Raw genomic sequence first — 18632 nt, 5'->3', positions numbered from 1 at the left:
AATATAATCACCGACTTATTAAACGCTTAACAAATAACTTACTGAAATTGCTCGTCCTATCCATCCAGATAAAAATAACCAAAGAAACTGCTGGATTTTGTTCAATAACAAGGATAACTGTTTCATGTCATTTCATTAATAATTATTTCTTTCAAATATGATGAAAACAAATATGAAACTTAATTAAGAGCGCTTTTTATTATAACTTATTTACAATGTACCCTCAAAAACCCTTTATAAATACTTACACCTCGAAATGTGAGGTTCACTATTATAAAAAAAAACCTTTTACCTGATTTTGAGCTGGAATAAACTCGTACCTGAATTCATGAAAGTTATTTTCCTTTTCAATAAATGAAAACAGAGACAAGACTTAAATCTTCAAAAATGACTTGGATTTATTTTACAAACCAAGTAATTGATAACTATCTCATTGAATATATATTTAAAGTGATTTGGTTTTTATTTTCAATTTATAATTACTGACAATGCTTTGGAACCTTGCTCGAGTTTAGATTTAGGTAAGTTTGTCAAACATGAGACATTTTAATTGTCTGCGTGCAATTATGTACACCAACTCATGTATTAGAACTCAATCAACCATATAACACATCGTAATTTAAGAACAACCGGCTTTAAAGACCCGTATTGAAAAAAAAAAACTTACTAGTATCAGTCGAATAAACTTCATGTAGTGAAATTGTTTGGGATTTTAAAGCTATAAATGATTGATATGTTTTATGAGAGAGAGAGAGAGAGAGAGAGAGAGAGAGAGAGAGAGATATTTCACATACCTTAATGAGATATTTTTGTAACAAACCCCAAATTCATCCGTGCCTGATGTTTCTCTTATTCTGTTATGGTTTGAATTGCATTTAAAACGATCTAACGAATGAGTTGTCTAGACAGATATTATATATGTGGAATCAAATGTGATAGTTGATCTTGCTGACATTCTATTTTTTTAAAAAGACTTATGGGCCATGGCGGTTGGATGCGTCATTTCATTATGCTGATTACACTCTTCCAAATCAAAGCCTTCATCTTTCTTCTTAGACCATAGGTTCTACTTTTCTCAAGTATGAGAAATTTAGCCGAGTTTTAAAGATATAGGAATATCCTTTGTCTTTCTTGATTATCATATCCCATGAAACTGAATTAGTCCCGACACCGGACTACTAGTATTACATATGCGGCTAATAGTGGAGTATGGTAAATCCTATTTGGCCCTATGCCTTAGATTATATATTTGTTTGTTAAAGGTCCCTTCGAGAATTTTTCACTCATATTGAGACGTTACCACATGCCGGTGGAGGGCTGCAAATTTAGACCTGTACTTGGCACTTGCAGCCTTTGAGCAGTGCGGAATCTTTTTTGTTTGAGCACCTACTGCAACACGGAACTTCAATTTATACGGTCTCATCCGAAGGACCGGTCTCCACGTCCGCAGTGCCTTATATGTAAAATCGACAAAGATGGGTACGTACTAGACAAAACCTAGATCTCTATTTGTCTATGCAAGTGAGAGGCTATATACAATGGGAAAATAACGCAATGTTTTGCAATTTGTCAGAGTGATCCATACTCGTAAATACCCTTCGTATAATTTGTCTGTGTTCCTTTTTTTATTTTTATAGCCGAAATGTACTCCAAATTAAAAATTAAACTCCCTTACCAGAGAACCTCACAGGACATGTAGAGTAGCTATGTTGCAACACCTGTATAGATGGAAGACAAGAGACAGAATTCGTTACAGCTATTCTTATCAAATAAACAATCCATTATTGTTTATTATCAATTACGGTACACAATACACAATCTTATAAACACTATTGTAAAATTATAAAATATATTAGTCTGCAAATTTAACGAGCAATCTAAATATTTAAACTTTAAACTCGCAATTATACCAGTATACATGTAAATGTAAGACGAGAGACAAAATTTCTTTTCGGCTACTAGAGAACTCTGCCTCTGTTTCTCGCATTTATACCTCCGTGCAATACAAAACTTATTACCATATTTGTTATTTCTTGTTGTAATGAATCAAAAAGCAGGATATTTATGTTTGTCTGAACTTGAGTTTCCTTTTCGTATTTTTTTATCGGAGGTACCTGAGAATCTCTCTTTCAGTGTCAGATATTTGATGAACCATGAATTTTTGTAGAAGCTTTCGCATCAGGATTGAACTGCAATATAATCACATTCACTGTCTGTCTGCTAGCTCTCAAGAACTGTACTCAACGATAACCAGCTCAGGAAAAAGAAAAAAAAGAACAAAAGAGCTAATGGTGATACTTTAAACAAAAAAATAGGAAGATTTTTTATTAAGAACGAAAAGGTAGATAAGAAAAATGATTTTGAAATGTCAGAAAATATGGAAATATTATCAATTTAGATTTGTTTAGCAATCTTTGAAGTTATAATATTTTATTTCAAAATGTAAATAGAGGCTTCGCTCTTGACTATCATCAAGCATTGAAAATACAAAAGCAACAGCAGCCAATGAATTCATTAAACTATATTTTGTTATCTATTTATATACTAGATAGTTATACTATTTATGTTATCTACTGAATGCTTCAGTTTATTGTTTGAATATGAAGGTAAATAATTATTCAAAATCGAATATGAAAAAATTCTGTTTGTACAATACCTGTGACTTTCAATTAGGTAGAGGCTTCTATTGATCATCTTAAATGTATTTGACATTATTTTACTAAAATAATTGAATAAGTACTGAAATGATTTGAAGATAATGTGGGAAATGACAGGTTTTTTGTAGCGGATAATAAACCTTGATGTGGTTTCCTCATCACAATATATGTATTTTAATTGACGTTTTTTATGTTAAAAAAATGATTACAGATTGAAAGATTTAAAAGGACAGTATATAGTAAAATTTATCAAGCATTTCCAGCGTAATAATCTTTGAAAGCATCTCTAAATAAGACTGTAAAAATTGTGTTACTCATCATTCCAAATGACCTTATAACATGAGTAAAGCTAAGAAGAATCTATCCCATTTAAAACTAAAAATAAAATACATTTGATGCATTGTCTTTAAGACATAAACCGTGAAAGAAATGTATTGAGAAATCATATTATTGATTGATTGATTGTTTGTTTGTTGTTTAACGTCCTTCTCGAAAATTTTTCACTCATATGGAGACGCCAGAGGTTCCCGGTGGAGGCTACAAATTTTGACCTATACTCGGCCTTTAGGGTCATTGAGTAGTGAGGGATCTTTTTCGTGCGAGCACCTACTGCGACACGGGACCTCGATTTATACGGTCTCATCCGAAGGTAGACCTCCAGATCAGTTACGTCAAATAATGTCCTTTAAATACAGATGTTGCTGTCTTTCCAGCCATGTTAAAGTGTGTATTGGAATATAATTCGCAAGTAGACATGATGAAATAAGCTGTGTCTTTGTTATTATCTATGGACACATTAAAGGATCGTTCAGAACATTCAGACCATGTGATCAACGAAGAGGTCTGCAGGGAGGTTTCGGAAGCGATAGGACCACACGATGACCTCCTAACTTTTGTCAAGAAGCGAAATTAAAGTGGTACGGACACATTTCCCGCTCAAGAGGCCTTGAAAAGACAATCATGCAAGGAACGGTTGAAGCAGGACAGAGACGAGGAAGACAGAAAAAGAGGTGGGAAAATAATATACAGGAATGGACAGGATTGAGCTTGGCTGAATCCCAGAGAGCGGAGGAAGACAGACAGACGGGGGAAACTGCGGACATGTCTTCAAAGGTGCCCCAACGACATCCACGGAAGTCAAGGGAAAGGTGAATGTGAAGGTGAGAAGGATCGTTATTAAAAAAAAACTTTGAAGAGCTGAAAAAGGGGGGGGTGCCAAAGACTGGAGCCAAATACGTCGAAGGATCAGAGCTATGAATGAGGGAGATCATCCTTAATTTTGAAATAAATCCCAAAAAATGACAAGCCAAAAAAAGGAAAGAAAAGAAAAAAAGGAAAAAAGAAAAAAACTATGCTATCCCAACTTGAAAATCCTACTTCGATTGAGGGGAGGAGGGTCTTTTTTTTAACTTTTCGTATATTTTTGTAATGCTCGAATTTGCTTGTGTTCGACCATACAGCAACAAAAAGTGGGGAGGGGGCAAGCAGCTTCCAAATGAAAATTTACATAGTAAAACTACATCAAAAACTATTCTAAGAATAGTTTTTGATGTAGAAAAAGTGATCGGCGAACCCTCCTCCCCTCCACCCTGCGTGATACGGCCCTGTGGATATTTTCTTTGCTGTAATGCTAGTAGCAAATAGATATCTGTCCACCTTTAGATTTATTTCAATCTTTAATGATGCTCTAAAGCAGGCGACACACGTGTTCCTCGGAACACTCTAATTAAAAAGATAGGATCAGAATAAAACATACAGAGAGTAAATTTGAAGTCCCTTCGTGATATTAAAACCATGGCAACCATTGCCAACCAATAAAAAATATAACAATTCGTCCTTGGTACATATTTTAATGATCTTTCTTTATTACCTGGTTGAATTTCAACCTATAATTGCTTTTATTTTTTAGTCTATAACTTTCTGAAAATAAATAATAAAATATTTACATTTGAATAATTTGTTTCCATAATAACATATGTAATACTTGATTTCCCAAATACATTTATCATGCATTTAAGACCTTCAAATTTTGGAAACTGTCATTGCAACTTGTTTGCATTGATGCAAACTTTAACTGTGAGACTCTGAACATGTTGAAAAATGCATTTTTTCAGACATTAAGACATGTTGCAATGGTAACCATGACACATAGCAGCCAATTTTTGCCTTTTTAAAGTTTACGGTATTAAAGACTTTCATCATAGAGAATTTTGAATAATTCTGAGACCATGCGTGCCACAGTTCCTATATAAAATATCAAGTCATTACAGAGAATGGCTCTTAAAGCACTATAGAGAATATTAATTCCTCACTCTATTTTACAAATGACAGGTTAAAGTTGCCAATATTGTAATACAATACTCGTCTCACAATCGTGCCTTAAGAGACTTTATGGAGTGAAAACACAAATATATGGCGATGTCTCATCATCAAAGCATAGTCCTTAAGGATAAATACTGCTTTCAAAATTAATTTCAAATACGCAAAACGATACAATAGAATTATCTCGAGATAGATGAATTTTAAGCTTATTCCACTGAGTTTAATTTGTTGCAAGTATACAACTGAAATTCTTGAACAAAACTGTGTTAATAAAGTTCAGTCATTGCAATGAGGAATGTTGTAAAACATTAATAGTCCTCCTGGAAAGAAAAACTGTTACATTGATTATATATATTCTCCAAAAAAATAAATTTCACTTCAGATGTATTCTAATTAGTTAGTCCATGGGATTAAGTCCACGTGCAGTTTCTTTCTCCAGTTCTTACTGATTTTCCAGATAATCGTCTGCAAACAGGAGCGCCTGTCTTTAAAGCACTGAGTGCTAAAATGTTCAAGTTCATATGCAGCTGTGTTTCCTGTTCGTAATTCTTGACAGGAAAAAAAACATGGTTTCTCGGAACATTCAAGATCGCTGCAGCTTGTTTAACTACGAATTCACCTCTTTCGCTTCCAAAAATATTGCTGACATCCCTTTCTACTACTTCACAAAAGGGTCAGGATAATTATATGTGATAAAAATCCATTGTATGAATGTAATATGAATATATATAAATAATGTTGGTATTCAAGATAAATAAAAGCAACACTCAGTGTGGTTGCATTAATTCTTTTTTGTAAAGAATATAATTATGTATCTTAAGGAGGTTGGATTCTGTTATCAAGAGTAATGAGAATTTTTATCAAGTATATTTTTAGAATCTAAACATATAGCTTAATTAAAAATCAAAACAAAACATGGGGGTCAATGCGCTTCTTTTGGCACTACAGAGCATTTAATATGACCTTTTTGCACCATGATTACAATATATAAAGATATAAATATGGAGTTCATCTATTCAATTTTCCACATAGGGTACCTGCCAGTTATCCCCAGGAAAAATATTCAAAGGCAATGAATTGTTAGTGAACTGAAATCACTGTTGCTTACTTAAATGGCAAAAATACATGCAAATAAAGCGTTCAATTAATTCAACTACACCAAATGAAATGTTTAGAATGTTTGGTTTGATTGCAAATTGAATAATAGATTTAGATTACAATTTATTTCATTTTAGATCTAAGGGCAGATCACTCTAACTGCATAAAAAATCCATGGAATTGGAACTCTTTAGTGTGCAGTGTATAGAGGGTTCTTAAATACGGTCACAATAAAATCTTGAATGTATTGACTCGGTAAACCGTTGATAGGCATATCTATATTATAGCATGCAAGCCATTAGAAGATACTTTACAAATATATTAATATATAAATTACAAATATATATTAGTCAGAATTTACAAACCCAAAAAGTCTTAATCCTTTGCAATTGCCTGTGCATTTTCTCCTTCAAGATAGAACTGATTTTCTAAATAGTCATCAGCAAACATAAGTGCCTGATGTAATGCAGCTAAAGCCAGGATGTTTATGTTTGTCTGAAGTCTAGTTTCCTTCTCATAATTTTTAACCAGAAGTACATGAGATCTGGGAATTGCCATGACGTCGGCAGCTTTGTTTACAGCGCCCTCTACAACTTCACTCAGGAACATATTGCTAACATCCTTTTCCACCAGTCCACAGACTTTGTCCATTTTGGTCAGAAACACTAACTGGGGTATACCTGTATTTATAAATATGAAGAAAAAATTAATGGAGTACAATGACACAGTTCGGGTATCGTATATTCCATGGCACATATAATAATTATATTATTAATAAATCGTAACTTTTATTATACAGTATATTTTAAAAGCTAAATTAAAGATCCCTATAAATAGTTCAAAATTGATAAATCAATTTTCCCTATATACAAACGTAATGTTAACATAATGATTTCATTTATTTCTTAATATATATTCGAGACCTACCCCTGTCCACTACAAGAGTCCTGATGTCTTTGAGTTTTTTAGTGATGCCTTCAGGTAGAACATCAAGTGTACTTCCGTCAATAACAAACGCAACAACGTGCATTCTTTCTTTCAATGACGGATATTTGATGAAACCTTGAACTTTTGTGGAAGCTTTTTCAACAGGATTAAACTGAAATATAACACAATTCACAATCTTCTTCTAGATCTCAAGGGATATGCTAAGGGAACTGCGAACGATAGTATTGTTCTCCCGCCTACCTCCAAGTCAATTTTCAAAAGTTAACACATTTGAATGATTTTTCATATCTACATAGATATTTATATGAATTTTCATTAAACATTACTTCTTTGGGAATACAAAGAGAGACAACTCTATAATTTTGGTAAAACTTGTGATTTTCACTAAAGAAATCAACGGAAAATGGAAAATATTTTTTAAACATCTTTCCCCCGTGAAACAAAAATTCCTTTTTACGGGTAATATGGACTGTCATTTCACAAATTCATATCAAAGCTTTTTGTGTTTCAAGGGGGGGGGACATATGTTTACAGATAAAAAAAAAACTACAAAAATGCTTATTTTTTCACCAATTTCAATAGGGTTTACAACTAATACATTGTATTTTATTAATAATATATGTTTAATTTTATATGAGTAAAATGTAAGAAAAGATTTAAGGAACATTTATTCATATCCAAGAATATTTTAAAATGTGATGATGCTTTAGAGCTCGATTTCAATGAAAAATATTGTCTACCCCCCTTATTTAAAGAGATCGAAATAGGGGTAATTAACTATTAAACACTGGACTTAAAATTATCAGTCAATTACCAATGAACTGTTCTTTGCATTCAACAAAGATTTTACGGCCAAATTGCCAGTAGTATTGAATTAAATGGGTGTATAATGTAGGCGGGAATCGGGAGTTAGCGTGCATGGTTCTTTATCAACAATAACATGACTCACCCAGGGAAAAAATAGAAGAGCTTATCTTAAGGTGAAAACTTTAGTAAACAGAATGTAAAGAGTTTATTTTATTTAGTATTATGAGTAGGTGATGATCAAAAGGTGAGAAAAAAAAGAATTTTAAATGTCTGAAAATACTTTCAATTTACACTTGTTTATTAATGTTTAAAGTGGAGTACTGTTATATGTATTTTTGAAATTTATACATGGGAATTAGGTGGTGGTGATGGTTTAATTTACTCTTAAAAACACGGTAAGAAGGATTTTGCGTAATTTTTCCCCACGTACAGTTAACTGAAAGGTGACTGAAAGTTGACCGAAAAGCGGATGAAAGACAAAGCTATGCCACATTTCTAGACGTTTTTGTTGAAGAAATAGTGCAGCTTCTTCATCTAATTTGCATGTATAAAACCGCATCAATATCCATGTTCACAGTATATGGATTTCAAAATGTTGACAGAAGCTTTGTTCCTTACTATCATTAAGCAATTACATTGACCTTTTAAAAAACAACAATGAATTTCTTAAAACAGAAACCAATTTAAGGTTCAGTGACCCTGATAAGAGAGATAACTCTAACTGTGATAAATTGACATTTTCCTTTTCTTACATTTTCAAGTTAAAAAGATATAAATAATTTTATCTATACTATCAAGGGATGTTGAAGTTATGTGCATTTTAATCCTAAATCAGTTTTCTTTTGGAAAATTATAATTTATTTATGAGTGAAAAGAGGAACAATCACTTAAGGGAGCTGACTGGGGTTTATTGTGTGAAAACTACTATAAAGAAACTCTTTAATTTTAAACCATATGTATCATACATTGACTTCAGTATACATGCCAAGTTTAGTGAAAATCTACCGTCTGGTTATTTTTAGGGCCCATCTCAAAATACAGGTACATTTACTATAGGATTATATAGGAAAATAATATTTTTTCGCACTTCGGAGCAAATTATGTAAATGCTGCTATAAGCTTTTTGCTCAAATTATGCTATTCAATAAGTAGTACTATATTGTACATTTTATGCAAGAAACACAAAATTCTATCGTCTGGTTTTCAGAGGGGGCATCTCAAAATGTCAAAATCCATGATATTTCCCTGTTTTTATGGAGTACTACAAAACATGACGGGTATCACAAATTTATATAAAAAATAAAAAAAAAATTATTGTGAGATACTCAATTTCCTAAGTTTAAAATTTCAACAGTATCTAATTCATACTTTTTATTTTATGACATAATTGATGACCCCCCCCCCCAACTAAAGAACTTCAGTTATTAAAAACGTCAAAAACATACTATTACGACGTCTATCTACCCATCATTTGAAAAATCGTTTAAAAAAATTATTTAGAAATGTGATAAGATTTTTTTTTAACAAAAGATTTCCTTAATTTGGTAATTTCTATAACTTAATTTGTAAAAATAGCTGCTTTAAAAGAGTGAATACGCTTTATTTTACTATGCTGCGTTAAGTATTGCGCAATGAAAACCCCAGTCGGCCCCTTTAAATGCATATTTCAAAACAAATCTCATACAGTATAGTGGTTAGGTAGATTTCCATCCAGAATAAACACTAGATCTTCATCTTTAATGGACAGTCCTTCCTCTACCCCCCTTGTGTCACATATTCTGAGCTTCAGGAACCTCTTTGTCGCTGGATCACGAATTTGAAATTTTTCAAACTGGTTAAAAGAATAAAAGAAATTATAACAATATAAGTGGCTCGTGGCAAGAAATTTGGGTAAATTGATGTCATATCTCAGATGAAAAATGGAAGTTCTCACACTCTTAGTCAAGCTGGTATCAGCGCTCCCAGTACAGGCCCGTGATGATATGCTTCCTTTAAAGATGGAGTTGATAGTGTTCAGAAAACTGGATTTTCCAGCACCGACTTTTCCTATCAGTAAAATGTTGGCTTCTGGAACTTCTGATTCCTCAAAAGGTTCGTACAATGCAATTTTCTCCTTTAATTCTTGAAATGTCTGTTAAAAAGGATTTCAATAGAATTCACGACTGTGAACAAAATAAAATAGAATACATTTAAATAATACTCTTCACTATTCTGACACAATGAATACAGATTAATATCTATTTGAAATACAAAGATACAATATAAGTACATGTATTATAAATTGAGCATTAATAGAACAAACTTATTGTAATTCAGTATATTTTGTCTAACATAAATGCTTGATTTTATGATTTGAAAATCAAACTAATCAAAACAAGAGGCTCATGGGCCACAACGCTCATCTGTGACAATATGTCCTTCTCGTTCTTCATCATCAGATTTTTATTTTCCTATATATTCATATGTAAAACTTTAATCACCTGTTCTAGCCCCACCCTACACCCAGGTGTTATGTTTTGGACAAACATGAAACTGAATTATTTGTGGATGCTTTCATATAGTTAATCTTGAGAAAAAAACTTTTAAAGATGTGTGCAACACTACCTTGGGAGGGAAGGGGGGGGGGGGGTGTCATGATTTGAGCAAACTCTACACTACCTAAAGATACTACCATATCAATATTACTTATCATATGACTAATCATGGCTTTGTTATTCTTGAGAAAAAGTTTTTTAAAAAGATTTTTTAAATATATATTCCAATGTAAAACTTCAGTCTCCAACTTTGGCCCAACACTAGCCCTGAGGGTCATAATTCATAATTTGGATAAATTTAAATCTTCCGATATCTGAGGATGCTTCCATATCAATATGACTAATCATGGCTTTGTTGTTCTTAAGAAATTTTTTTATAGATTTTTCCATATATTCCTAAGTAAAACTTTGATACCTGAGGGTCATGATTTGAACAAATTTGAATTTACATTACCTGAATAAACTTTCATATCACTATGACTAATCATGGCTTTGTTGTTCTTGAAAAGGTTTTTAAGGATTTTTTCCCCTTAAATTTATATTCCTATGTAAAACTTTGATTCACCAGTGTGGCCCCACCCTACCCCCATGTAATGTGGTTGAGCCAGGCTATCCCCAAATAACACTTAAGACAGTTCCAATTAATAAAAATTTATTTACTAAATAGAATTACATATTTGCATGAGCACACTCACATTCGCACACACTTGCAGAACCGTTCTCTTTCACATTTAGAGAAGATCAATAAACCCTAATAATTTGACAGACAAACCGACTAAATGTTATTTTCTTTATATAATACCTTATAAAAAAATACATTGTTGCCCGTAAATGTTCACTTGTACAGTTCTATATATCTAGGTTTGCCACAATCAGCACTATTCAACATTTCTTTCAGATCGACTTATCTGAATCAAAACACATCAAAAGTTTCAGCACAGGTTCGTTGATTGATCGTCCTATCGCTTCTGGGGTTGGGGTTCCTGAATTTATGGAAAGGAGACGATCGCCCTTGCTTTTGATCCCTGCTCAACTCAGCTAACGTACTTCTCCAAACATAACGCAGCAAGAATGGAGGAGTTCAAGGCGAGGGCAAACCCGTGTTCTGAGAAAAGACATCTCTCAATTCTAAAAGTTCATGAAAAGTTTGATTTTTTAGAAATTATATTCTCATTATCCTCTTTTGCACATTTACTTCCTTTTAATATTTTATTGAACAAATTATTGATAAATAATTTATTTTTCACTCATGTTTTAAAAGTATATGAAAAGAAGAAAAAATCTTCACACATGATTTGAACTCTCTCCAAACCTCAAGGTTAGGCGTAAGACTGAACGTGTGTACCACTAACTACAAAGTCTACTTGTCTTCGATGTGTGTCAGTGTGATTTAAATAAACGAGTTTGTTGAAGCGTATAGTTTTTGTTTTCAGAAAGTTCGATTTTCATATGGAATGGGTTCAGACTCTTTTGTTTGAAATATGAAATAGATTTTACATTTAATTTTCCGTCATGCAAACGTTAATGAAGAATGGAAACTTGACCCATTCATGTTCAAAAATCATTTTCTATGGATCTAATACACCCATTTTCCTTCTAAATAGGCTTAACTGTCAACTTTAAAAACACATTATCAATTGATTAGTCGTTCAATGAAATAAATGAACATAATTTTAGAAAAAATATAACTTTTCCGTGAACTTTGAAAATTGAGAAATTCATTGTCTCAGAGCGGGGGATTGTCCCCGCCTTGTACACCCTCTTTCTTTATAGGACTCATAAGTCATCAAATTAGGCAACACATTATAATCTGATAATGGCAACACTTAATGATATTATATTTAGATAAATATAAATGATACATGTCTGTGAAAATAATTCAGCAAACAAGTTAAGATATAAATCATTTATTGTATCGTACATTCAAAACAATAGGGCGACCACTTCTGGCTATTCACTTCCGCCCAATACATTTAAACAATTTACCAAAAATATCGAACTCAAAAAATGCACCTAAAGAAACACCCAAAAGTGACACAAAATAAAGTCATTCAATATTCTGTCAACAATAAAAGAACTTGGTATTTAAAGCTGACATGAACTCTTAAATATGTGATATTTCCATCCTTGTACGACTTATTTCATTCCCGTACTCCCTTTTCCGCCATATTTCTTTCAGATTCGCTCACTTATTTTACCGGCTATATAAACCCTGATGCCTCTGTTACACTTGAGTGATTTTCTACCCTGGCTATAGACATGTACACATCTCCGATAGCAAAGTTTTGGAACACGCAATGAGCTGACCAAAAACATATAGGACTGTACACATCTCCAATAAAGCAGTTCTGGAACATGCCATAAATCTAACAATCCTACCAAAACTAGGAATTTTACTGAAAACTGGAAAGGAGTTTATAAATTTTGGGTAATTTAGATGCAATGCATAAAAATCAAAACGGCAAATGCATGTTTAATATAATATATATTTAAACAATAAAGAAGAAAAGGCTACCACATGTATTTTTTCCAAATAACACTGTACTGTTGAGTTTTATGCATGCTACACGATATAAGCACATACTATGCAAGTTACGCATTCAAGTTATACATGCATGCATGCCGAGAAAACGCGTCGAACGCTTTAAACTCATCTACCTGAAATACTGCTATCGCTACAGGGATGTGCACATGTCGAAAGAATTACGGTACTTCCTATTTTCCTTTATTGAAATATGCATCACAGAAGAAATAACTCCATTTGTAACTCAACGGTAAACATATTGTCACTAGCACTTGAACTCACGTGGTCCCTGTCGATCAGCATTTTTGGTCAGGGAAAATATCAAAGGTGGATATGACACTGGTATTTGCCTGATTAGACAATATAGTCACGCAAATAAAACGTTTCAGAAATCGAACAACATGTAACTTTTGTCGGTACATGTAGTAAATATGTTTCTGAATGTGGCTTCATTGCATCAAATTTATTTCATAAACATACATTCTTGTTACGGATCTTACATCTTTTAAAGAAAAAAAGGGGGATGGAATATGTATAATACATTTTTCAATATATTTCAAACAAACGTCGAGAAAAGGTCGGATTTTCCTTGATCAAATATATTTAAATATGTACAATGAACTGGCTTCAACCGTTTTAGATATAAAACTAATATATCTTAAATTTACACACACACTGAACAATTTGTTTCTGTAGACAGATTAAGGGCCCTTTAGGCGTCACAAATTACAAGCAAGATTGATACAGTTACCAATAAGCACAGAGATAATTATGTGTATATAAACTAATCTACAGTACATGTTTTTGTATACATTTAAGTTGAGTAAGTATTACACTTTTAGTATATGTGAAAGTAATACTCATTTGATAATTGAAACTGTTCTACCGTGTCACAGGTGCTTGGAAACGGACCCCCCCCCCCCCGTTCCGTACCCCAAGTGTTTTTTTAAAACTTTTTTTAAATTAAAATATTTTTCTATGACACATTCACAAAGTATTTCAACTGAAAAATCCAAAATATAACATAAAATTAACCTTTTATAAAAATTCACATTCTCTGATAATAAAAGAGAGTTCTCTTTTAGTATCAGAGAGTGTGAATGTTTTGGTCATTATTTTTTTTTCTTGTCTAAAAAGTTCTGGTAGAAACCCTCTGTGCTCTTTAGAGCCTCTAATAGGTAGAAAGAAACAAAAAACTGACTTCGTTTCCTCTGGAAAGTACGTGAGAAGGGTCCACATGTTTCCATTTCCTTGAAATATTGATTTTACAATTGTTTTGTTCCCCTTTCGTTTGGGTGTGTAGGTTTTTCCTCTTCTTCTTCTTTTTTAGGGGGGGGGAGGCTTGTCAAAAAAAAAGGGAGATAATTTTTGAGGTTTGATCCATCCTGCCCAAGAAAAATTCTTTAATCTGCCCCTGTAAAGACTATAGCATTTCCCATGAGTTTTACTACATCGGATTTATATTCATCATTGCTCCTACATGTATGAATGCTTACACATGAGAGAGAGAGAGAGAGAGAGAGAGAGAGAGAGAGAGAGAGAGAGAGAGTATACTTGTATTGAAAATGCAAAAAATATTAATTCATAATGTTGCGGTTAGGGTTTCAAGAAATCCATAAACTATCTTTTAAGATTTTCTCAAAATACAAGAAATTGAATACGTACCAAATTTAGACTTCCTATAAATGCATATAAAACAGGTACGTAGCTCCGTTTCTCAAAATGTATGCGAGGTCTGATGTATGTGTATGCGAGGTGGAGCGGAGGCAGTAAAATGATTGACAAGCAAAAGAAAAAGTTATGCACTTAAAAACTGGGGGAAGTGAAGAAGGAAAATAGGTATTTAAAAAAAACCGTAGTCAGGGGAGGGACAGATTCTATTCATGCTATCATTTTCGGCAGAAAAATATTTGAGTACAATGAACAATGTTGGATGAGAGTATGTGAGTGTGTGTGTGTGTGTGGGTGGGGGGGGGGAACCAGTCTTAAAGTAAATAAAAACCTTACAAAATCAACCGTAAAAGACAGGCCTGTAGAACGCGTGGATGAGGGATGCCCCCTCCCACTTTTTTCCGAGCATAATGGTTTACTATTTAGAATAAAATACACACTAAAAGGCTGATCTCCTCCACTTTTTGTTGGACTATAGTCAAATCCTCGAAAAAGCGCCCCCCCCCCCCGCCCCCCTTGGATTTTGGAGATTATTTTTATTTTAAAATTTTTTATTTTTTTTTTATTTTATTGTTATTATTATCATTATTAATAAAATTAGTTTGCTTCTCAAAGATTTTTCAAGTAAAGTGTCAATTATTTCTTAGATGCTACGTACCTGAAAGACTCTCAGAAAAGCCCCCCCCCCCTCTTCACGTGTGTGTATATTTGTTAATTTGTGTTGTGGTTAAATGCTTTCATGCCGTGTTCTATAAATCATTTTCTTACACCAAATTACTCTGTTTGGTTTTTAGATAATCAGCAATCATACTTTTTTTTGGCGATTTCTTATTTTTTACCCAGTCGCGCTAAAACTAATTCCATTTCTTTTTCACTTTTGATATTTTCCCTGACCAAAATCTGATCAGCACTTAGTGAATTGGAGTTTGTTACTTTTTTGTGATGCATATTTCAATAAATGGAGTACAAGGTGTTAATCACTCGGCATGTGCACACCTTCGAACGGGTACAGTGGTCTATTTCCAGGTATGAATAAGTTTACAGCGTTCGGTGTGTTCTCTCGATATGCATATATTGGTATGCTTTTGGTATGCTTTTAAAAAAAACACGCGCAACTATGTTTTTTCTTCCAAACTTGCATATATATTATTCAAAACGATAATTTTTGCATTAATGTCTTTATGACTGATTTTATTTGTTATGGTTTTAAAATGTTTTCATCAATTCATGTGTTCACAAACACTTTACTATCGGAGATGTGCACGCGTCGATAGCCAAACCAAAAATTCACTCAAGTGTAACGAGGGCACTGGAGTATATATCGTTACAATAAGACAAGGTATCTGAAAGAAATATGGCGGCTAGATGGTATGAAACAAGTCGTACATTGATGCAAATGTTGCGTTTTTTAGAATTCATGTCAGCTTTAAACTCTCGCTACCGATGCACTTGACTGCTCACACAGACAAGTGAATGTAAGCCTAGGTAATATTTAGGTCAATCGATAAACAAGAATACTTACAAAATACACGCTAAATATAAATTCAAACATACAAAATATACATACCTCGGTCTGCTATCCGTGCCTTTGTTATACTTATAGTATTGCACGTCGCATACTGTAAAATATACTGCCCATACAGCAAAACGCAGCTGCCCTCCAAATACGTGTCTCTTTCACGGTGACTCACTCGGGAATGTCCCAGTGAAAGTAAAATCACGTGACTTTTGCAAAAGCTAAGAACTATAGGAAATAATGATTACAGATACCAAAGGACCGTAAAGCTAACCAGATATACAAGTGATTGTCACACCTCGGATCCTGGGTAGAAGATGTTTAAAAGATGGCACCAAATTTTCAATAATTCTTAAATATCTCCCATTGAAAGAGAACGTGCCCTTCATTTGAACAAACTTGCATTCATTTCACCCAAGGATTATTTGTGGCAAGTTTGATTGAAATTGGCCCAGTAATTCATGAGAAGAGGTCGAACATGTGAAAAGTTTACAGACGGACGCCAGACAAAATGTGATCAGAAAGGGAACTTGAGCTTTCAGCTCAAGTGAGCTAGTAATTCTAAGCTAAATGTTAAAAAAGGAAAAATCTGTACGTGCTAGTATACCTGTACATTCCACTCTGGCGGATCTCTCCATGGGACTTCAGCTTCTTCTTCTAATGGAACATCTTAAATATGTATGGCATGAATTAAAAAAATAATAATAATCAAAGTTAAATATATTTGTAAAATCATCACATCTGTGCAAAAAAAAAAGTCTTTTAAAACACATTTAAAATGAAATGCTAAGGATAAGTAATGCTTGATTAAATTTAGTCGTCAGAATTCTTGCAATTTTATTTGCATACTTTATATATTTATAGAAATGATGAAGATTGAAAGATTTGAAAATAAACTGAATTAGTTACATGTATTCTATATCACTATACTATTCAAACTATGTAAACTAGATGTAGTTGCATATTAATTATATAGTGTTATATGTAATAAGAAATTCACTAGAAATTAATTTTTTAATATCAATATTCCAAATACACAATATATGTACAAGTTTCTGTTTACATTATTTAAAAATAAGAATACAGGAGGTTTCATAATAAAAAAAAAAATGGTTCCCTACCTTTAATAAGGTAAACCTCCAGGTCAGTGACGTTATTATGTCCATTTGATACTGACATTTTCGTCTCTCCGGTCAAATTAAAGTGTTTAGAAGCAAACAACTCATAAGTATTCAAAGTATAATGACCAAAACTTTGGCTATATGAATCCGACGTGTTAAAAGATGGCAAGTCCCGAAACCATGGCCCATTTCCACTACCCTTGTAATAGTTGTCGCCACTGCCATATATGTACGAAATTTTTTTAGGATCCCAGTGTCCAGCAGTATACAATTTAAAAAGGAATGCATTTTGATCTGTAGCCCATCCACCCTAAATACCCCACGTCTCCGATAAATAACCTCCATACACATACTTATCTACATTATAGAAGATTGTTACTGTAGGTCCCTTGTTGTCACACAGCTTGTGAAACATCTGTAGCGATCCTCCATCTCTACTGATCTTATACAGAAGTTCAAAATGGCATTTCCTACCAATCCATTCTGACAACTGCTTTTGATCTTTTCTTTTGAGAAAACCCACCATTTTATACACTTTCTTGAAAACAAAATGCTAAATTTATCAGTGATGATGTAATGATTTAATGTAATATTTGATTTTAAAAGAAATCATGCTCTAGAATAATATTTTTATTAAGTATCTTAATTTCCTAAGAATTTTAATTCTGATTTTATGAAAAAGTTCATATCATATAACCTGTGTTGCCTACGTCACAATAACTGACATGTAATATAAAACGTTTTATTTAAAGACAATCGGTGATCAAATCGACAAAAAATGTCTATGGTTCAACAATTTAAAAAAAAAATGAAAAAAATAATCTTAATTAAAACATATTTTTCAGATTCTTTGTTAATTTAGTTAAGATTACTGTATATCATATGTGAACTCGCCAAAAATATGCAACAATTTCACAAGTGTTAAAATTATTCGTCTGTGAAATAGAATACATAGACCAAAGAGGGCCAAGTTGATACTTTTTTTCATAATAGAATACATTTTGTCTATATAAATGAGTCTTTGCTCAATCTTTTTTGAAAGTACATCATTAAAGTATGTTTAAAAATGTACATTTTTTGCTGAACAAAAACATAGAGTAGAGGCCAATGCCACCATAAAAATACACTTTTTTGACAAAAAATTGTATCTTTCCGAAACATATCTAAGTCCATTTGTTCAAAAGTCATATCATAAATAAGTTTAATTTAAATGCCGTTACCTGTTATGGGCTGTGTTTTGTGGTTGCTAGCGTGTCAATGTCAAAAAGAAAAAAAAAAGAAAGAAAGAAAGAGAGAAAGAAAGAAACTGACATTCAAGATCTTATCGCTTGGGATCAAATCCCAACAAATCTTTAACCCTTCTTTTTTACCATAGAATAATTTTTGAAAAGAGAATTATCTATAAAAAATTCTTTTTTCATTATCTCATATTTT

At 32.7% G+C, this 18632-nt stretch overlaps 1 pseudogene; it reads right to left on the bottom strand.

Moving 5' to 3' along the window:
• Window positions 1-6437: 6437 nt before the first annotated feature.
• LOC133176648 (interferon-induced protein 44-like) lies at window positions 6438-17724 on the bottom strand (annotated as a pseudogene).
• Between the last annotated feature and the right edge of the window lie 908 nt (window positions 17725-18632).

The sequence above is a fragment of the Saccostrea echinata genome, unplaced genomic scaffold (assembly GCF_033153115.1).
Source record: "Saccostrea echinata isolate AGI-Se365-2 ecotype Australia unplaced genomic scaffold, CSIRO_AGI_Sech_v1 ptg000080l, whole genome shotgun sequence".
Classification (NCBI taxonomy): domain Eukaryota; kingdom Metazoa; phylum Mollusca; class Bivalvia; order Ostreida; family Ostreidae; genus Saccostrea; species Saccostrea echinata.
The sequence above is the reverse complement of the archived record's forward strand: the minus strand, read 5'-3'. Positions and strand labels throughout refer to the sequence as shown.